The sequence below is a fragment of the Myotis davidii genome, unplaced genomic scaffold, assembly GCF_000327345.1.
Source record: "Myotis davidii unplaced genomic scaffold, ASM32734v1 scaffold174, whole genome shotgun sequence".
Classification (NCBI taxonomy): domain Eukaryota; kingdom Metazoa; phylum Chordata; class Mammalia; order Chiroptera; family Vespertilionidae; genus Myotis; species Myotis davidii.
The window spans coordinates 5,351,525-5,374,451 of NW_006289087.1; the positions used below are offsets into that span (position 1 = coordinate 5,351,525).

At 44.9% G+C, this 22,927-nt stretch overlaps 1 protein-coding gene across 6 annotated transcripts in view; it reads left to right on the forward strand.

Annotated features, from left to right (window-relative positions):
* ESRRG (estrogen related receptor gamma) overlaps positions 1-22,927 on the forward strand; it is a 458,818-nt gene that overhangs the window by 23,796 nt on the left and 412,095 nt on the right. For 3 of the 6 annotated variants that reach the window (XM_015562376.1, XM_006761285.2, XM_006761286.2), the window contains exon 2: positions 14,174-14,431. The exons of the other annotated variants lie outside the window; for them this stretch is intronic. The gene's annotated coding sequence lies outside the window, so the exon portion shown is untranslated. The remainder of the gene's footprint in view (positions 1-14,173; positions 14,432-22,927) is intronic. 6 annotated transcript variants of the gene reach the window in all.

Sequence of the window (22,927 nt, forward strand, 5' to 3'; positions counted from 1 at the left end):
GAGGCGGGCTCTATCCCCAATAGGGAGTGTGCAGGAGACAGCCCATCAATGGTCCTCTCTCATCATTGATGTTTCTATCTCTCTCTTCTCCCTTCCTCTCTGAAATCAATAAAAATATATTTAAAAAAATAAATCCCACAAGCAGTGAAGGAGCAGTGATGTCATGTAGATGTGAACAGTATGGAATAAAAAGAATGATCAATACACCCAAGAATAGTAAATAATGGCTTTGTGGGCAAAGTAGGATCGGAACGTGGCCTTGACCAGTGCATAGATTTGAATAGCAAAGGGGCAGATCAGGGTGTTGAGTGCTGGGGCAATGGCACTGGAGTAGGAGCTAACATTGGGGAGGAGATGGACAGTGGGTGACCAGCCCCACAAAGCCAACTTGAAAGATGCCAGTCATTGGGAAGAAAGTTGAATAGTTAGGTGGGTAGGTAGGTAGGTAGGCTGTCCAAGAGCTTGATAGTGAGGGCCAAAGGCATATGACTTGGAATCCCAGGTGTGTAACTTTGGGCAACTCACTTGACTTCTCTGTACCTCCATTCCTTTCAGAAAAAAATGGGAAGACCAATAATCCCTCTCTCATGTTGTTGTTGGGATGATTTAGATTTACATGTCCTATGCACTAGGGGAGGTTGGAACAGTGCCTTCCAGGTGTTCCGTCCACTTTAGTAAGCATTTCCACACCCTCTGGATTTGGATAGGGAGTTAACACAAACAGGGTACAACAATATTGACTATTCTATTTAGCATCTATACCAGCCATGGGCAAACTACGGCCCGCGGGCCGGATCCAGCCTGTTTGAAATGAATAAAACTAAAAAAAAACAAAGACCGTACCCTTTTATGTAATGATGTTTACTTTGAATTTATATTAGTTCACACAAACACTCCATCCATGCTTTTGTTCCGACCCTCCGGTCCAGTTTAAGAACGCATTGTGGCCCTCAAGTCAAAAAGTTTGCCCACCCCTGATCTATACTAATAAAAGGGTAATATGCTAATTAGACCGGGCCAACCAGACATCTTCTGGTCATCCTGCCTGCCTTCTGGACAAAGCCACGGTGGCAGGGGCTGACAGCGTGGTTAGGGGCAATCAGGCCATCGGGAGGGTGGGGGGCAGTTAGGGGCGATCAGGCCTGGTAGGGGGGAACAGTAAGGGGCAACCAGGCCAGCTGGGGGGAACAGTTAGGGGTGATCAGGCCAGCAAGGGGGAGCAGTAAGGGGCAATCAGGCTGGCAGGCAGAGGGGTTAGGGATGATCAGGTCGGCAGGTGAGCAGTTAGGAGCCAGCAGTCCCGGATTGCAAGAGGGATGTCCTACCAGCAGTTGGACATCCCCTGAGGGGTCCCGTATTGGAGAGGGTGCAGGCCAGGCTGAGGGGACACGTCCCGCCCTCCCCCCCCCCCGTGCATACATTTTGTGCACTGGGCCTCTAGTGAGGCCAGAAAATAAAGACTTGGAAGTAGTCTGAGGAGTCTGGACTGAATGAACACAGAGCTATTCTTAGGCCAGATTGGATTGAGAGAATCTGGGCTCAGAAGGATCTCTCCAAACCCCAGGGTACTGGGGTACTTCGCCTTTCCCTTACTGGTGACTCAAACCTCTCTGCCCGGGGAAGCGGACCACAGGCAGGTGGCCTGGTGACAGGATGGAAGGCATTGGGTGAAAAAAATGGTTTTTAAGGTATTAAAGTGAGTCCAATTTTCATGGTTCTCCCACTTGGCAGGGGGCCTTTAAGGGTCCAGATCTGAGGTTAATAAGTAAAAAAACTGGAGAACCAGTTTTGGTAGATTGAATATTAACAAGCCCCTCTTAGGTAGTTACTGAGACGTTGTCAGTAAGATGGAGAGATGATGCCCGCTCCAGTTCCGAAAAGGCCCTTGCCTGGTCTGGAATACCCTTGACACTGATAACCTTCAAGCACCGGCCAGACTGCACCAGTTCTCCCTCTTGCCTGTCTTTTTTCTCAATGACAACCTGGCATTCCAGGGCGACAGATAAGCAGGGGCCCACGAATTATGTCTGACTGGTAAGGGTGGCGAGGCACCTTTCAGTTTTAGAATCTGTCTACTAGTCCATAGTTCTGAGACCCTCTGAGGTTTAAATGAGAGAGGCTCTTCCCCAGTTCTTATCTCTTGACCTTGCATGATTACAATGTCTTCCCTATGGAATTTGCTAGGGATTCTTGGTCTGTGACTCCAAAGGGACGAGATCTAACAAGCTCCTTTCATTAAACTTAGCCAACCTCTGAAATAGGTAAACTATTTTTAAACCGCTGGCAGTTGTAGTTGATCTTGGATGAGTTTGAAAATCTTTGCTTTTCAGATCTGACACTCTCCCCCATGATTTGTTATTTATTAATAATAATAATTATTATTATTTTGCAACCTCGGCTTCTGCTGTCATCTTTCAGGAATTTGGAGTCCGTAGCATAGTGACTTTACCAATGCATGATGATGACCAAGGTCAACAAGAGACTTGGAGGGGACAGGGGTGGGGGTGGGGAAATTCCAGAACCCCTTCTACTCAAGATGAGGGATTAGTAATAAACCAGGGAGAAATATTTGCCAAAGCCGACACTGGATATTTATTTTTCTATACTGTCCACCTGGTGATTCATATACACAATATTATGAGGACTAGAAGCTACAGAAAACATGCCACACAATGTACAAATAGCACAAACTCGATATTAAAAAGAAGACGTCATCACACCGCCTCCGATACATTTTCACATTTGCAGAAGTAAATATTAAGGGTTATACTTGAGACCTTTCCTACTGATTCTAGGGAACAGTATTACAAAAATGACAAATCCAGTGATTAGCCGGCAATCATATCGTTGTATTAAAAAAAAAAAACTTTCCTGCCTGGTGTCGAAGAATTCAATTAAAACCTTATTATCCTTTCTGTCCTTTCCGACTGCCCCGGGTAGGTCAGGTGCCAGGAGTCCCCCAATTTCTCAGTGCCTCTGTGCAGTCCCTCATCTAGGGGCTGGGGCTTGGCTCTCTCCCTCCCACTCTCTCTTTCTCTCTCTCTCTCTTTCTCCCCTGCCCCCCTCCCCATTTTTAAAAGGCTTTAAAGAACCTCTCAGGGAGACAAAAATAGCTCCAGTTGTGAGAGGCCTACACCGTGGGAAGGCAACTGAGATGCAAGTGAGCAAGTGGCAGCCGTGAACATGAGGGTCTGGCCCCGCGTGGATGTGCCTGGCAGTCCTTGTGCTGAAGCTGTGCGGGGGCCCGGTGGGTAGGAGGGCAGCTGGGTTCTCTGCGGGAGGGAGGTGGGCCGGGCAGCTCTGGGGTCCTGGAGTCCATCAGATCGATGGAAGGATGGGAACCCCAGCCTTGGGGGCTGCAGGGCCGGCTCCGGCTTCCCCTCCCCCCAGGTTTTTAAATGTTATTTTGCCCAGGCGGGGACTGGCGCCGGTCAAAAGGAGCAGTTGGCACTGAATGTCACCCTGAAGGTAAAGTGAAAGACAAAAGATGAACGCATGCTTGCTTTCCCTTTGCAGCGGCTGCGGCAGCGGCAGCAGCGGCTGGAGCAGCAGGATTTAAAGGGGCAAAAAACCCTCCCGCCCGGACACACACCCAGAGGTGCCCTTTCTGCAAACGCAATAATGCCATGGAGTCATAACCGTGCTGGGCATCTGGGGGGCTCCTAAAAGATATCGATTTTTTTTTTTTTAAAGAAAGAGAGGGAGGGAGGGAGAGAGCGAGAGAAACGCATGCAAACAGAAACGTGCACATACCACGTACCCACCCGAGGAGACCCCGGCAGCCTGGCTCTTCTCTGGCCAAGTTATCATTGAGAAAACAGACAGGCATCATGACGTCCCGGGTCACAGGGAGTGCGGACCGACGCTACCAAGAGCGGAGGGAGGCGCCCGGGCGCTCCTGCCAAGGACGCGCAGTGTCCCTGCATGGGGGTTCGTAGACTTTCCCAGCCAAAGGCACCGCGGGGCTGGCTCCTTTAAAACCCCCGACGTCTCACCTGGTCCCCCCGCCGCAGTTGTGACCCTGCCAAGGTAACTGGTCCCGATCCTTAGCAGCAACATCTGCAGGCTGACATCCCCGCGGGGGGCATTCTGGATTTGCAGTCCTGGTGGAAAGCTCTATGCCACCTCCCTCCCCCCTTCACTTGTTTAGAGTGTTTTGGAAAAGAAAAAAAGCACAGCAGCAACCCCCTCCCCCAATAACATGGCCCTAAGTACTGTCCGCCTGTGTAGACGCGCCTCCCCAAGACTGCAAACCTGCCAGACTGTGTGCTCCAGACACACAAATCCTAAAAGCAAGGATTTGTTCCTTCAACACCTCTCCCATCCCCCTCCTGGATAGAGACTTCGGTGCTGGGTGAAGTGGCCCAGAGTGAGGGCAGAGTTAGGGCAGCAGGACCGGAAGGGGTGGAGGGAGTCCTCTGGTCTTCCAAAGCCAAGGAGGGGCGCTGGGGAGAGGGGGGCTGCAGGAGTTGAGGGCTGGGAAGTCCTGTGATTGCTGCTGCGTCCTAGGTGTCTCCCTCCTGTCCTCTGCGCCTCCCTTTCTCCCTTTCCCTGCCCCCTTCCCCTTCCCTTTCCCTTTCCCCTGGGGGGCTCAGAAGTTGCAGGGAGGTCAGCAAACACCATTTGAAGTATTTCAAACCACCTCCCCACAGCTACCCCTCAAGTCCCTGAGAAGCATTTGCAGGATAGAACCCGCCTCCTCCCATCGCCCCCTTTTTGGTGATTGAAGATTCTTAGAGGAAGACACAGAGGGCAAAGCTTCCCTCCTCTTCTCTCTCTTTTCTCCCTTCTGCACGCCTGCCCTCCCCCTTTCCCAATCCGAATGGAATGAGCAATTCTGGAAGCGTCCAGAAGGGCCTGGAGAAAGCCCCACTGGTGCCTGGGTGCTGGGGAAGGGTTGTGTGTGTTTGTTTATTGTGCTGGCGTCGGTCTTGTTGTGGATGGCCACATGGGTCTGCTTAAGCGGGGAAGCACATTTGTTGTGTTTGTGTTGTACTACCAGAACCAGTGGCCGTACAACCCGACACAGACACACGCAGAAAGCAAATGACTCTGCTAACACAGACCAGAGGACAATGCTGAAAATAGCACCTTCTCTCTCTATCTCATAAGAGAGAGAGAGAGAGAGAGAGAGAGAGAGAGAGAGAGAGAGAGAGAGAGAAGAGAGAAATTCCCAGCATGTGAGTTCAGAGAAGTTGCTGTTAGGTCCACATATGACCTCCCACTACTTTCCTAACACTCCTGCTTAATACTTCAAGTCAAGATCAAGAGACCTGTGGGGGTTTGGAAGTGCTGGGAGCAGCTGAAGACTTGGGCTGGTTGTGAAGAGAAACTCTCCTTTGTTTCTCCTGCTGCCCAGAGACCAAATGGGGGCATGTGTTTGGAAGATGCCCAAGTTCAGAAGCAGCAGGCAGGAGGGGAGGCAGGGGCTGGGGCTGGACTTGGTGTCAGGATTCTTCTTCTTTTCTGTCCAGTAGATTGGAAGTTGTCAGCATGAGTTCGCCAGCCGGTGTCATTGTGGGAAAAGGAGGGAAATTCGAATAGTTCTCCAGTTCTCAAATCTGAGCTGAGGAGTAGCCCATAGAAAGAAAGGACATAGACACCCTAATGGAGGCCAGTGCCTTTGATAGGGCCTCTTCCTTCAACCGGGAAAGATCACGCATATTATGGAGCTGGCCTAGGTGACTTACCAACATGCTTGTCTGGTGCACATGACTTTGCTATTTTTACATATCTCATCACAATTTAAACTCCTGTTACGTGGAAGTAGAAGTGTGTGTATTGAGCGTGGTATCATAGGGTTAACATGGTCCGTGGACTGGGGGGTTGAACATTGATAGAAAGATCATTATGTTCTTTAATAAATCCATATAGCACTGAAACCTTCATGCATAGTATATACCGAAACCTGCTAGTCTTCTTTTAGGGGAGTAAAGGGACTTTCTGATGGGTGGGGTTGTGCTTTTATGAAATAGAGCCCATCCATCGATTAGGTCCCCAGGTGCGTGCCCCTCAATTTATTCTGTACTGTTTTTTCAAGAAATTAAAAGGTTAGCATGAGAAGGCTATGTTCTCATTTTCCAACCCAGCACCACTTATTACTTACTGCACCAGGATTTCGATACGAAGTGATTGTCAAGATAGTTTTTCACTTTGAGTTCTGAACTTAAATCAGCATGAGAATGGTAATGGCGGGGACAGCAGCCATGCAGACAGCTGAAGGGCTGTGAGGGGCAGTGCTGCTGAGAACATTTCGGGCTGTTCTCAGCTGCCTTGTTTATGGGGACATTTTCAGTTGCAGGTAGCATTTTAGCAAGAGCCTGTCACAGGTAATGGGCTGATGTTGGAAAAAGAGCCTTAGGGGTCTCTTGTTTCTCCTTCACAGACATTCCGCGCACCTTAGCTAAACACTCAGGGCAGAACTTTCGTGATGCCTCACGACATTTCACATCTAGACAAATCCCCAGATCAGTGTGTCACAGGAAAGGGGCTCAATTTATGAGCTTCTCCTTTTGTTTACAGATGTATCGATACAAGTAGATTAGTCTTGTTTTATTATTATTATTCTTTTAATACACTTTTAAAATTGATTTCAGAGAGTGAGAGGGAGAGAGAGATAGAAACATCAGTGATGAGAGAGAATCATTGATCGACTGCCTCTTGCACACCTCCTACTGGGGATTGAGCCTGCTACCCAGGCATGTGCCCTGACCAGGAATTGAATCGTGACCTCCTGGTTCACAGATCAATGCTCAACCACTGAGCCACGCCAACCGGGCCTATCAGTCTTATTTCTTAAAATATGAAATAGCTTTATAAATATTCTGGTGACACCTCCGATAGGTGTGTCACGCCTCTCTTATTTATTTTCCAGAGTCTCTTGGCACCCCACCAGGGACTCCGCATGGAGAATCAGAGCGTTGCAGTCCCTCACTAAAGCAAGGGGTTCTCAAAGTGTGGGCTCCGGACCAGCAGCACTCGCTTCCTCAGGGAACTGGCAGGGGGTGTCAATCCTCACCTCCAGGCCTCCTGAATCATGAACTCCGAGGGCAGGGTGAGGCTGAGAAACTGCTCCACCCAGTCCTCCAGACCTGCCCACACTCATTAGGGAAGCACCGTATCAGGGGAACAGTAACAGGACTATGACACAGATCAACAGGGGTATCTACGGAGAAACATCAGTGATGAGAGAGAATCATTGATCGACTGCCTCTTGCACACCTCCTACTGGGGATTGAGCCTGCTACCCAGGCATGTGCCCTGACCAGGAATTGAATCGTGACCTCCTGGTTCACAGATCAATGCTCAACCACTGAGCCACGCCAACCGGGCTTGTTTTATTATTTTTTAATGTCTTGTGTGTTTGGCTGTGTTAAATGCAAACAAGTTATATTTGAGGAAGTTCAAGTTTGCCTTCCTGATTGACCTATGAAATTGGTTTCAATTTGACATGGAAAATCTCATTATCCTGGCAGAGGGATTTATGATAGAACAGAGGAATTCTGTCTTTGTCTCAGCATGGTTGGGACACTGCGGAAGGAGAAAGAGTTAGAGGGAAAATGCCAAGAGCCAGGTTAATGAAGAAAAACACTGGTGAGATACTTCTGAATAATACATAGACAATGTGATGGTCAACCACAAGATAAAATTTTTATACAGGACTTTTATGGCTTTAAACAGGCTGCATTGTAAACTAAGCTGACTACTCTATTGAGTCATTTATAGTTTTCAATTATTTAACATTTCTGGCTAACTTATCTTCCGTGGTCGTCTTCTGTACCCATCAGAAATACAGATGGTAGTCATTGCTTGTTGTTAGTGTAGGGACTTGGCAATGGAGCTGGGTTGAGTTCTAACTTCTCGCAACAACAGTTACCAAGAAGGCACAAAGGGGAACGAATGTTATGGAAACAGTTGGAACCCTGTAAAGTGGAGATCCCTCCCGCATCCACAGTGCCTAACACAGTCTTAGTAAGCTCGCTAAGAAACACTGGCGGTACCTGCCTTCTAGGAACTGTGCATCTGGAAAGTCTCTCCCTCCATTTCAGTGCAGGTCTTTGTTTTCTCCGGGCAGCAGTTGGTGACGCTTTCCATGGAATCACTGCTATGAGAAAACCAACTGAAAACTTCTGTAGGAACATTAGAACCTGTCATTTGGAAGTAATGATGGACCTCATTTTGCAATACTGTGATCTTTGTTTTATTCACTTAAAATTTTTGTGTAAAGTTAAAATAATGTCCGGGGGCCTCTGGAGCCAACAAAGACATTTTCTCTTGTCACTTTGCTATTTTTTAAAGCTGTGGGCTAATTCAGCTTTGTGTCTTTTTAAATTTATTTTTTATTGATTTCAGAGAGAGGAAAGAAGAGGGAGAGAGAGAGATAGAAACATCAATGATGAGAGAGGATCATTGATTGGCTGCCTCCTGCACGCCCCCTACTGGGGATCAAGCCCACAACCCAGGCATATGCCCTTACTGGAATCGAACTGTCCTTCTGGTTATAGGTCCACGCTTAACCACTGAGCCATGCAGGCCGGACTGTGCATCTATTTGTAGGTTAGCATCGCCACACCAATAGGGCCCTAGGACTAAGAGCAGGAAACTATGAAGAAGATCTAAATGCCCCTCACCCTCTCATGCTAGCAGTTGGGGGTGGGGCACTGTAGGAAAGTTGAAGGATCTTTCTCTGGAATCATCTTTTTTGATGATTTGGAACCTAATTTATGCATTTTGTTTTGTAATCAGTGGTGGTGGTGGTCAGAAGCTGTGGGGCTTTCTTTTTCGTGGAAATTAAATACCATGAATTTACTCAACAATGATGATTTCCAATGGGAAAGGTTACTACCCCCATAGCTCCATTGCCTTGGGTGTAAATCCCACCTCCCATCCCCAGGAATGTCTACCATGCACAGATAGCCAATAGTGTATTTATGCCACTGTGATCAATAATTCTTGCAGAAGAAGCAGCGGTAGTTTTAAATCAGGCCTCTGTTTATATTTCTATTATGAAGGTTACTTTGTTCATTTAAACAAGGGGATGGCCATAGTTACCACAAAAGAGGGTTGGATGCATGTGGAATCCCTGTGATAAAATGTAAGATACTGGAGATTCAAAGATACTTTATTCACTTATGAACACTTACGGCTGTTTCAGATGGTGCAGCTGCTAAAATAAACTACCTGGTAGAACTCAATACAGGATGCTGATGAATAAATGTGCTTTTTTTACTTCCCTTCTACAAAAGAATTTTTTTAAGTTAGCAAATATTCGCATCTGACATGGTAATTTTTCACTGTTTTGAAGATTCAATTTCTGGAGGCTAACTTGACATGAAGCATGGCAAAACTTTTGTATTCCTACATTGAAAGTTACTTATGTGGGTGATAAACAGTGTTCACAGATATCTGTGTTACCAGGGTGGCCCATTTAAATTTGATCTCACTCGAAGATATATTATATTAATAAGGCTGATTTTATGACCAATATAATTTATATTCACAAATACCTATTTTTATTAGCACAAGTAGAGATTGTGAAGCAAATTTCCATATATGTTAAATACTAAGAGCAAGAATAACTAACATTCATATAGTGTGTTACACTTTATAAGCATACATTACCCATAAACTGTTCTTTAGAAGAATATTTATTGCACTTTCTTACTCAAGAAGGCACTCTGTTTTTACACTATAAACATCTTATGAAAATAGATTCTTTTATTAGTTTCCTTCCTCTCTTCCTTTCTCTCTCCTTCTCTCCCTTCCTTCCTTTCTTCTTTTTTCCTCTCTTAATGGGAAAACAGCCAGTGATATGTGTGTGTGTGTGTGTGTGTGTAACATGTGTAATTGCCTATCACACATTTCTATTAGAAAAGGAGCTGTAACAAGCAATCCAGCATGATTTTGGGGATATATATCCTGCCTACCAGTGCTCTTGAGGAAAATGTAAGGTTGCAGAAATCATTTCATGCCCTGTATGTTTCCAAACATAAATCAGGAAAATTGTTAGCAAGTTATAGCTCTTCTTAGAGACGGTGACTATAGTGCTATAGTAAACACAGGCTATATATTTTTCCAAGTTATTATGTGTGGAAAGAAATCCAAAGTTGGCTCTTTAGAGGAACCGTTTAATTCAGTTATCAGAAATTCATTTTCTATTTAGTATGAACATTTATTTCCAAGGGTTGTAGAAATGGGACATAATAGCTGATGATCCTTTAGATCCATCACCTTCAGAGTTAGAAACCTGCTCGTTTTAGCTAATGTGTGAACTACTGAACATCCGTCTTCAGTTAAGAACAAGTCAGAACGGTCCGAGGTAGAGTTGATAGTCTGATCTTTTACCCTCTTCAGCACAGAGCAGCGAAGCTTTGCCTCTGTCTCTTCATTTCTAAAAGGTAGGAGTTTGAGTTGGTGGTCTCCAACGCACTTCGCCCTTGAATTAAAGAATTGATTAATAATGAATGAACCAGTGAATTACATTCCTGTTTATTTCTATTCTGTAAACAGATTGCTGACTAAAGTATGACCTTATGCCATGGCCAGAAATACTAGTGTGTGGAGTAGTAATTGAGCTCAGGTTTAGTGCCTTGAAACAAAAGCTTTATGAAATTTTGACACTCAAATTTCATTAAAATATTTCATTTGCAGGTCAATGATTAGATATTCAAAAAACACTTTTTCTACAGAAGATAATCTTAAAATGCTGATTACTAGGTTAGGCCATAAAATCTATGTTACTTTTGTTAGAGTGAAATATTATATATCAGTGATGAAAAAATGTGAAAAGCAGTTCTGCTATGATACAAGCGATAAACATAACAAAAAGGGAATAGAATTGAATGTCAGTTTATCACTTATCTAGAAACCAGAGGGTTGAGGTTTAAGAGAACGCCCATATAACTGCAAGTTAAAAAGATGGATTACAACCATTGCAGAGTCTCTGAGGGGGATTTTAAGAAACTTTTGGGATTTTTAGCAGTTGGTTACAAAATTGTTGTCTTCCTCTGCCCCTCTTCCCTCCCCCCTGGAATAGTGTAACATTAGCACTCTTTCTAAGATTGTTACCTGTGATGATACTTGTTTTTTGACACCCAAATGCCTTGAAGAGCAGGAGAGCGAGGGAGAATGGAGAGGAAAATTATTCTCTGAAGTAATTGTCTAAGATGTGAGAGAAGAAAAGGTGGAAGGTGGTTGAAGGTAGAGGACAGAGGCATATCTGTGTGTGTGTGTGTGTAAGATAGTCTGGTCTGCATTTAACTGATCTGTGGGAGGAGAAACCATAAGGAAAAAAGGGCAGTGAATGGCTGCACATTCCACTGTATTAGTGACGTGGAAAAGCTTTCGGGATTGGAGTTAGAGCATCCATTTTGAAATTTGTGCTAGGCCACTTATTGCCTGTGTGATCTTGTAAAGTTATTAAATCCTCTGAATTGGTTTTATCTGTAAAAAGTTGAATAATAAAAGCATCTGCTTCCAAGATGGTTGTGGGAGTGGAGTGAGATCTATGGGTATAAAAGTGCGTGGAAACTATTTTTATAGGGGTGGGCAAAGGTAGGTTTACAGTTCATATGGAAAGACATAATACAATAATTAATAAATAGTAACTCAAAAATAAACTCTGTTTCACAACTGTAAACCTACTTGTAGTTGAAGGTGGTAAGGAAAAGTCATTGGGTCAACCAGTTCTCCATGCTGACCAAGTCTTAGGCCATTTGTTTTCACTCCAGACTGGTCTTTGATAGGCCTGTTTCCTGTGCACTGTGGCCCAAGAACTGTGCTAGATACTTTACATATTACTTTATTTAGGGAGGAAGCAGGAAATAGTATGCAGCTGGCCACTTAAATGCAGCAAGCCTGATAATTCTACCCTAAGTGATGCCAAGATGTGAGGAGCATGTTCAGTTTCCTTTACAGATGGCCACAGCTTGTCTAAATGAACATGTGAATGACTGAAAACAAAAACGATATATTGAATAATTGTTTTCTTTGTCTCAAACATGACCTGTCCCTTGCACTTCTGCATTGGCATTGATATTCATCTAAATTTCCTGCATTTTTGTTAAGGCTGAAGGAATCATTATTTGGCAGTAAATCCTCATATTTAATAATAAAAATTCCATTTAAACAAAGATTTCCAGGATATATCAGCACTAATTAATGTAATATATGAGCTGAACTCCAAGTTCTAGATTCTAGACTGATCTCTTTCTAGAATATTTTCTTGTTTTTAATGTCTGATTCACTGATAAATATCTAGCCAATTCTTCCATTGGAAATGGATTACATTTCAAAGCATAAAATGAAGCAGTAGGCCAACAATTAGTCAAGACATTTGGGCTGTGTGTACAGACAATATATCTTCAAAAGGCAAATCCAAAAATCTGCTTAGATCCTCCCTCAGAGTGGCCATGTGTTAAGTATTTGAATGGGATGAGACAAGGCAATTGAAAGCATTTAGTGCTTCATGAAAGAGACTACACAAGTTCCGGGAGGCAAGGAGGAATGACTTCCCATGTGGCCACGTGCTTGAGAGGAGTGGCCGTGTCTCACATGACTTTGTGCCCCCTCCACTGTGTCTGGCACTGTGCCCGATTCCTAGAGGAGGCTCAGTAATGTTTTTTAAATGCATGGATCCCAGGCACCGTGGCCAGCCCCTGACTTATGTGAGTGTGTGATTCCTTAAATCTTCACAGCAATCCTGTATGGTAGCTGCAATGTCACCATCTCATAGATGAGGAAACAGAAGTTTGGAGCTTTGAGGCAACTCCCAACCTCACGCAGGTAGAAAGTAGTGGGGCCAGGATGGGAAGCTAAACCCATTTGGCACCAGAGCCCAGTCTTCTCATCATGTTCTGTGAGCTCCTGGATGTCAGGGGTTATGGTTACTTCCAAGGTGAGCCAAGGCCTTCCTGGGATAATTCCCTGCTGCGCAGGCAGCTCCTGGGCTGGCGTTCAGAGAAGTGGAAGCACACGGCCCTGTGCTGCCTGCCACGTTGAACGTGGCCTTTTGTTAAACTGTCAGTTCTGATTTCTGCCCTTTGAGGTGAAACGCACCATCGTGGGGAAAATACCATATAATAGACTATCACCTGGACTTGTCGTTGGGATGGAAGGAAGAGGAAGGGCAGGGAGGAACACGGAGAATCAAGTGACTGTGCCATGACAGGGATCGAGTTTGCTATGGCAACCAATCGTCCCCGCCCCCTCTGTATCTTACGGTCTCTTAACTTTCCCTTTTAGAATTGGCAAGGTCTAGAATTTTCCTTCTCCCCCATATTAAGGGTGGTAAAGAGGGTGATTCCACTACTGAACATCCTATACCATGTCCTGTATGTATGGCTGCTCCTAGTATCTCCAGAGTCTTGGGATCCTAGTAGGTTCTACTAGTGAAGTTCATAAAGACTAATAAGAAAATGGCCCCCAACCAACCAAACAGTCACGTTCAAAGTCCAGCCTCTAAATTTGGAAGCAGCATACAGGTACCACCCAACTGGTGTGACTTCGTGGTTAAGCGCTGACCTATGAACTAGGAAGTCACGTTCTATTGGCTCTCAGGGCACATGCCTGGGTTGGGGGCTGGATCCCCAGTGTGGGGCGTGCAGGAAGCAGCTGATCAATGATTCTCCCTCATCATTGATGTTTCTATCTCTTTCTCTCCCCCTCTCTCTTCCTCAATAAAAATATATTAAAAAGAAAAGAACTAGGTACCACATTACCCCTCCCTAAATTATTTTTTCCTCGATGTATTTGTAAGGAATGTCAGGGGAGTCATAAATACTCAACACAGGATTAGTAACATGTGGATTTGAGGGTTTATAGACGAAAGAGAGAGAAATACGTTTTAGAAATGGGGACTCAGTTCTCAAATCCCATGAAGATAGAGCCCGTGGGAGGTCAGGATGGCAGAGGTCAGGGCTGCATGTGAGGAAAGTCCAGGGAATAAGCACAGCGTCATCAGAGGCCTGTGGGTGGGTAGCTGTGTTTGGTTTCCCAGGGAGCGCGCTGGAGGTGAGACCTGGTGGGGACACATCCCCCCTCCCCCCGCCCGGTGGTGGAGGCTGCCCGGGTGAATTGTGTGAAGTTGTCAAAGGTTGCTCTGCTCTCCAGCACTTGGCACCGGCCCCGCTGAAATGTGATGCCATTGGTTTTCAGTAAAGGTTCCTTTCTGCAGGGCTGCAAACACGGATCAGCTGCTCCCGTGTACACACAACCCGGGAGCAGACCAACCGGCACATTCCCAGCAGCCTCCTGCACCCCGAGACTGTCCAAGACCTCCTCTGCACGCAGGAACTTTCCTTCTCGGTTGTCAGATGTAGCACCATGCTCCTGTCATCAGATCCCAGCTAGGCTCCTGGCTGCACGGGAGAGAGGCTTCCTTAAGACATTTGTCCTTGAAACTGCACCAAACTCTTGGAAGAACCCAGAACGTGTGAGTATGTGCGATTTAGGCAATAGTGCAGGGCTGAGCTGCAATCAACCCTTATACAATATCCGATTAGCAGAGCAGGAGGGCTTTCTCCGACGTTACGTTACATTCATTTTCAAGTCGTTCTGAGGAAACAAATCAATTGTAGCTTCTGATACAGTGACTTTGCAGTAGATGGGGTTGTAGTGTGTTAGCTTTAACTATTTGCTGTTCTTACTTGGCATTGCAGTGTGACTTGGGGGACGATTATTGTGGGGGCAGTAAACTATACAACTTCTCCATGTTTATTAGGGATGATAAGTGTCAGTCATGTCCATCTCCAGAAACAAGTTTGCTTTGGGGGAATGTTTGTAAAGAATTAACCACAGAGATTCACGGGCAATTGAAGGAATTTGTACTGCCCTTGCTCCGAATAAAACATATTAGATTGCAGTTTTAATTTACTCAGAAAGAGTACATTAAATTCCACTGAGATTTTTGTTTTAATTGATCCCTACCCAGAGCTGTCTGTCTGGTGTTTGGCTGTCTTGCATGCCTCTGTGTGAGCTCCTTGCTGGGATTGCAGTCTGGTTAAACCTGTATGTAGGTGCTCTCTCGGTCCTCAGAACACTCAGGTGTGATAAACGCTCACAAAATGTGGGTGGGTGTGTTTGAAAGGGTGGTCTTCACACCCTTGAAGGCTGTTTAGATGCACCATGTGAACGGCTGTCAGATGTTGACCACAGACTGACTATTTCGAGACGCTCAGTCCAGTCTCAGCTTGTCCACTTTGGGAACTCCAACCCAGAAAAGCCCATGCCCCCTTTCTATCAATTTTTCATATGCGCCAATACCTACGTCCAGAAGATTAATTTCTCTCAGATTAGCCTGATTGATAGCTGGGCTGTGGTTTTCTAAGAGCTTGCTCCCTGTAACCCGGAGCAGAGCTGCATTCCATTTACCTAGTGAGTGTGAACACGGGTAACCATGGATCCAGCCACCACTAACCGCCCATGCAGCGACTCGTTGTAAACAATACAAATGAGCCCGGAGAGCAGAGGCAACCAGACATGAAATGATTTTAATAGAAATTACGGTAAAAGGTCATGTGATGTGGTAGCAGCTTCTGTTCAGTTTTAAAGGGAAAGTCTTACTTTTCTATATGCCCCCCCACTCCCACCCAACACATACCCATCTGCCACCAACCGAAGTTGCTAGATCTGCAAAGTTGGCCGTTCCCACTCTCTGCTCCCATGGAGAAGGGTGGGCAACGGGAGATTCTGGGCAAAGTGTGGGGACTTGTGGATTTTCACAGTAAGTGCCTTTATTTTAGAAACAGAAAGGGAATCCGGGGACGCCAGGGCTTCCTTCCTGGAAGGTTCTGCTGACTGTGGGCTAGTGGTCCTCTTGCTTTGAAGGAAGAGGAATAGGTAATTTCGCCCCTTAGTTTTTATGTATTTAACTGTCCTTTCTCACCCTTTTGAAATCTCTGAGGACTTGAATCTCAGTCTTTCTGAAAACTGTTATTCGCTTTCCAAGCAACTTCTGCAATATGGTAATGCAGTATGGTAATGAGCACCCAACCGGACCGTTTTCATCCACGCAGACCTTGGCTGCTCTGCACGGACCAGGCCTTCCCACACCGTGCGCCTTTCCCTGGGAGAGATGGTGTCTGCCTGCGTGTGGATATGACTGTGCTCTTAAATGTGCCTTCAGCTGAGACATTTGAACAATTTGTATTAAGTGCTCACCTTGTGGTTTGCTGGGTAGTGACACCAGCTTTGTTTAGTAAAAGGAAACGAGGGAAGAAACCCCAGCCATCAAACTGAGGAGGCAGGGGACCTAAAAAGCCGGCTTTGGAGGGTGGGCCTGACTGGTACTCAGCGTGCAGGAGCGAAGGGCTCAGATTCACGGTCTCCGGTCTCCGACAGCCACAGGCCCTGGGAGCAGAGGTCTGGCTGACGGTGTTGTGTCTCAAGGTGAAAAAGACCTGAACGGCTCTCCTGAGCCGTACCTCCTCCTGCACAGCACGTGATACCAATGAGCGTGTCAGCGTGGAGCAAAAGGGAATGACGTGTTCATGTTTACCTCCTGTCAAACTTTCAGATATTTCTCAAAAGATGCATAATTATACATGTATAGATAACATACTGAAGAATCGGATCTCAGGTATTTATTTTTCTATCAATACTGCCACTACGATAAATTCAATCAGCACATGAAAAAAGCATGAGGGTTATAATTGAGAAGCTCAGTAGGTGTAAGAGTATCTCCCTTCCCCCTTCCCCATATGTACTTAGGACGTGTTTCTAGCAAATTCTGTTGGATTTTTTGTTTGTTTTAAATATATTTTTATTGATGTCAGAGAGGAAGGGCGAGTGAGTGAGAGGTATAAACATCAATGATGAGAGAGAATCATTGATCAGCTACCTTTACACTGGGGATAGAGCCTGCAACTTGGGCATGTGCCCTGACCGGGAATTGAACTGTGACCTCCTGGTTCTTAGGTTGATGCTCAACCACTGATCCACACTGGCCAGGCTCTAGCAAACTCTTTGTTTAGACCTATAAGTCTTAACATAGTACTATGGTAAAACCTTTTTTTAATTATTAAGCTTTTTTAGATGTTGGCATGCCTGACTCAGCCAGGCTCTAGCAAACTCTTTGTTTAGACCTGTAAGTCTTAAAATAGTACTTATGGTAAAACCTTTTTTTTTTTTTTAAATTAAGCTTTTTTAGATGTTGGCATGCCTGACTCCATACTTAGACTGAAGAATGCTTCACAATGTCATGGTTAGCTAGGGCCTCCTGGTTTGTTTTCTGTTTAGAGAATATCTTGACTCATCAAAAAGAAACAGAAAAAGAAGCTCCAATAATTCATGTTGGGGGCGTGTGGGGGGAGAAGTACTTTGAAGGCAATGTGGGAATACAAAGTTTAAGTGAGGATTTGGGTAAATTATAATAAAACTTATTGATTTTACTCTCCCTGGCTTTGCTTCTCCAAGGTGAAGAACAGGAGTGGTGTTAGCCTCCGGATGGTTAGGAGCGCATTCTTTGGAGTCAGACATGGGTTGGAGTCTTTGCTCTGGACCTCACTGTGCGTGGGATTGTGAGCAAAGTGACTTCACCTCTCTGAGCTTCCAAACCCTCATCTGCAGATTGAGGAGGCAGGGCACCCCAGTGGGCAGGTGAAAGGGTTAAATGAGATAATGTCTGGCATTTCATAAGTACTTAATAAACTGTTGCTACTTTCACTGTTAGTTTTAAAAGGCATTAAGGGTGAGTTCGTTAAATGTTTGACCAAACAGAGCAGGCTGATTTTTAAGCTGATCATTTTGTATGGCCCGAGAATGATGTTATAAATATCCACATGGCCCTTGGCAGAAAAAAGGTTCCCCATTCCTGTCGAGGGTGTTGAGGCAACATGCACAGTTTATCCTATTGCCTGAGTGGACAGCAGGAGGACATTTAAAGGCATAAGAAATTCATAATTACATGTATCCTAAAAGCCTAAAAACAGTGGGTACCAGTTGTTCTCAAAGATAATGGTATATACTAAAGAGCGGTACCAATTAACAGGCAAGGAACATGGAGGTTGTATGCTACCAAGGAGACAGGTCTAGACAGGATTGTACGTACACACACACACACACACACACACACACACATGTGCTGTGACCTTTGACCTCTGATTCTCTTTCCTTCTTTCCCCTCTTACTTCCCTTCTTCCTTCTGTCCCTCCCTGTCTTTCCTCCCCCTTTTCTTTCTTCCTTTTGTCCTTCTGCCTCTTATACATTCTCTCAGCCACATAGCATTTCCTTTATCCTTTGTGAATCTAAAAAGTTCAGAGAAGAGAGAAAGCGGGACCTGAGACCCACGGTCTTTTTATGTTGCTCCGGTTTTATAAAAGGCAACTTTAAGAGGAGTCAGAAAACTCTGTTTTTCTTTCTGCTGCTATTGAACTGGAGAGGCACCTCTGAAGAGACCCGTACACCCCAGGGAAGCCCTGCTCACTAACTATTTGTTGATTCATTGATTAACCTGCAGGAAGGGAAGGGGCCTCACCCATGGAGACTCCCTTAGTAGTGAGAGCTTTGAAACCCCAGCTACACTGAGCAGTAGGGATGGCTTCTCGGTGACCTCCCAACAACTAATCTCCTTTAAGAACTGAATCAAAGCAGTGAAGGGGTTTTGTCAGATGGATTTTTGCCTACAGTTGGGTTTTTGGCAGTTGTGTGTGGAAGGCAACACATTCTTCACAAGGGTAGGAATCTTTTTCCAGAAAGGAATGAAGACGAGATGCCAGCAGTTATCTCTGGAGAGGGACCCTTGTTTATCCCTGGGACCATTCAGGCGGGGACAGCTGCTAGGTGGATGACTTTCTCACACTTCGCAGCCAATCTGCCTAACCACCCTTGTCTGGTGGTCTGGCCAGTAAGCACACACATGTGGTGGGCTCTTCCTTACAGTCTTCTCTCCCAAGGGCAGAGAAAAAGTCTGTGATTAGAATTGATATCATGTGAATGACAATGGTATCTGTGATTATTTTTAATTATTTTTTTCCCCATCCTTCTACTCCCTTCCCCTTTAGCAGCCATCAGCTAAACCGCCTCCATATCTATGGGTCTTTTACTATTTTGTTTTGCTTATTCACTAGTTTTGCTTTTCTTATATGTGGAATCATACTGTGTTTGTCTTTCTCTGCCTGACTTATCTCACTTAGCATCGTACCCTGTAGGTTCATCCATGTTGTTGCAAATGGCAAGATTTCATCCTTTTTATATGGCTCAGTAATATTACATTGTATATATGTTTTACTTCTTTATCTATTGGCACTTAGGTTGATTCCGTATCTTGGCCATTGCAAGTAATGGTATAATGAACGTAGGGGTGCATATGTCCTTTTTGAATGAGTGTTCTTGTTTTCTTTAGATAAATACCTAGAAGTGGAATTGCTGGGTCATGTGGCTGCTCTGTTTTAAAATTTTTGTGGAATTTCCATGCTATTCTCCACAGTGGCTGTACCAATTTACAATCCCACCACCAGGGCATGAGTGTTCCCTTTCCCCCACATCATCACCAGCACTTGTTGTTTGTTGATTTGTTGATGATAGCTATTCTAGCAGGTATGAGGTAATATCTCATTGTAGTTTTGATTTTCATTTCTCTGATGATTAGTGATGTTGATCATCTTTTCATATGTCTATTGATCATCTGTGTGTCCTCTTGGGAGAAACAATTATTCAGGTCCTCTGCCCATTTTTTTGCTTTGATACCTTTCTCTCTCTCTCTCTCTCTCTCTCTCTCTCTATTTCTCTCTCTCTCTCTCTGTTGTTTGAGTTCCTTATATAGTAATTTGGATATTAAGCTCTTACAGAATGTATCATTTGCAAATAGGTTCTCCCATTCAGTAGGTTGTCTAATCACTTTGTTGATGGTTTCCTTCTATGTGTAAAAACTTTTTAGTTTGATGTAGTTCCATTTGTTTATTTTGTTGGTTTGTTTCCCTTGCCCAAGGAGATGTATCCTAAAAGATATTGCTAAGAGTGATATCCAAGAGTTTACTGCCTGTGTTTTCTTCTGCAAGTTTTAAGGTTTCAGATCTTACGTTGGAGTTTTTAATCAATTTTGAGTTTATTTTTTATATGGTGTAAGAAAGTGGTCCAATTCCTTCCCTCTTTCCTCCCTTCCTTCCTTCCTTCCTTCCTTCCTTCCTTCCTTCCTTCCTTCCTTCCTCTCTTTTTTTTCCATGTGTCTGTCCAGTATTCCCAACACCACTTACTGAAGGTTTGTTGTGAAAATTAAGTAAGATTACATAGTCAGGAGAGAGAGAGATACGAGTAGATATGTGTCAGGTACACTGAGGCAACCTTGGAGGTGGGTGGTCTAGGATCACCATCTAATTTTAGACATCAGTTTGTCCAAGGCAACACAATGGGAGATAATGGATTTGGAGATTTACACTATGGTATTTTACCTTTAAATCCAGCACAGTGTCCTACCTACTACCCTAGGTTACCTTTTTGACCTGAAGACATAGACACATGGAGAGGACAGAGAACAAGTACTCTGAGATGGGGACAAATGAATTTAGAACCATATTTTTGCTTTTTCACTTGTCAACACTGGAGATTGCCTAAAGTCCTGTCGAGCTTTTGCAACTCTCAGCGCAAGTTAGATTAATCTATATGTAGGAGACTATAGGTGGTTAATATTTAATGCTTTTTATATAGAGTAGTTTTCACTTCTCTTATTGAATTGATTTTTAAAAAAATATTGAGCTAAATAAGTCATTTTCTTTCCAATTTTGTAGATGAAGAAACTGAGTAATGCATAGATGATACCCTTGTGATCATAGCCATTCATAGCATTTCTGAGAGTCATCCTCTGGTTTTTGGCCCTCCAGAGAAAGATTCTTGTCTGTGCTGTGAGGATGTCTTCCAACTGGTGTGGTTATTATGGAACCAACTTCTAAGAAGTTGGGGACACCCAGATGGAGGACACACCCCCCCGTGTATACAACGGGGGCCTTTCCGGGAAACAGAAATAGAGGATGATCGTCTTATGCAGGTGCTGCTCTTTTATATACATACTAGTGGCCCAGTGCATGAAATTCATGCAAGAGTAGGCCTTCCTTCCCCCAGCTGCCGGCACTGTCTTCCCTCTGGCACCCGGGACCCAGGCTTCCCTTGCAGCCCAGGCGTTGTCCAGAAGGTCTTCCGGAAGGACGTTCAGTCTAATTAGCATATTATTCTTTTATTATTATTATAGATATTTAGATTTTTGAGAGGAAGGGAGAGGGAGAGATAGAAATATCAATGATGAGAATGAACCATTGCCTGGTTACCTCCTGCACGCCTCTCACTGGGGATTGAGTCCACAACCTGGGCATGTGCCTTGACCAGGAATTGAACCGTGACCTCCTGAGGTTGACACTTAAGCACTGAGCCACGCAAGCCAGACTTGCCTTCAAGTCTTCAGTTCCAGCATCTGAGCTGTAAGGAATGATGTAAGGGCTAAGGTTTAGGACATTCTTGTTTCCCCAGGAATCCGGCCTGGGCACTGGAGAGAATCTTGTGCTCTCTGTGCTCTAGCTCCCTGGGGTCCACCAGATGCTGTGGGCTGCCCCAGATAGTTAGTTTCCCGCTGCTCCCACAATGTGTCCGACTGGCTCTCTGTCTGTTCAGCAGATGGAGTTCCCCTCCGAGAGGTGCTTTCTGCCCTCCTGTTTGCTTCCAAGATGTGGGGATGGGGAAGTACAGGGCACCAGGAGAAGAGGAGGGGCCAAACTGTTGTGTAAGAAGTGTGAGGCAGTCCAGGCAGAGTGGAAAGAGGGGCATGGGAAATCCTCATAAATTTCCAAGGTTAAGGCCAAGGTCAGACCACCTTAAATCCCTTTAAGCAGAATCCCTGAAGTTAGGCCACCAGGGAAAGGCCCTAAGTTCTTCTTGGGAAAATATACTCGGTAGCTGCCCAATTACCATTTTCCAGTGTTTACATGAAGGAGGCGGAGAGGGGAGATTGAAAGGAGGAAAATAGTGATGGGTGTCCACTTTGTCCTTTAGAGAAGGTCATGGAATCATGTGACCAGCTTTTGAAAAAAAGCCGCCTAAGAATAACTGTGCTTGTTGAAAAATCATTGTTCTCTTACCGCATCCACTGAAATAGCATGCAGAATGACTCCTTTCCACTGTTTCTCTAAATGTAGATATTTCTTCTAATAATACATGATATTTGTGTAGTGAAAATTTTTGAAGTCACAAATTATCATCTTCGTTTTACCTCTGAGTTCACTCAGCAAGATCAAGTGGCTTGTTCATGGTAGCGCAGCCTGTTCTAAAGAGAGCAGAAGGCTGGAAATTGGGGTTTTTGAATCTAGATCTGGACTGGTTCTGCCTGGTAGAGATCCCAGTGTTGGAAAAGGGTTGGCGCAGGGAGGATTAGAGACTGGGTGTAAAGGAAGTTAGGAGGGGGAAAAGGTGTTAGAAGAAACAATTTGGGATGTCATTTTTGTGTGTGTTGGGTGTGGTATCTGTGATTACAAGATGATGCAAAGATTCTGAATTTGTATTCAGCTGAGAAAAGGATGGAAAAGGGGTAGGGTAAGGGGAAGTGCCTCTCCCTACCCGGGCTTGAGGCTTCCCTCTCTTTCCGAGTTCAGGAAATGCAATCTCTGCTTCTCAGAAGATGGGATTGAGGCAGCTCTAAGCAAAAGGGGAATGGCCTTGTCCATGCAAGCCGAGTTCTGTGTTTGTCTGTAGTCCCCCCACTTTACCTCGTAAAAGAGGAGTAATCTCTGTCAGTCATATATATCATCTTAAAAGGGAAGGGGCGTGCCCTGGCTGGTGTGGCTCAGTTGTTTGGGCGGCATGCACTGATAGGTTGTGGTTAGATTCCTGGTCAGGGCACATGCCTGGGTTGTGGGCTTGATCCCAGCTAAGGGTCATGCAGGAGGCAGATGATCCATGTTTTTCTCTCTCTCCCTCTCCCTTCCTCTATCTTTAAAAAAAATTAGTAAAA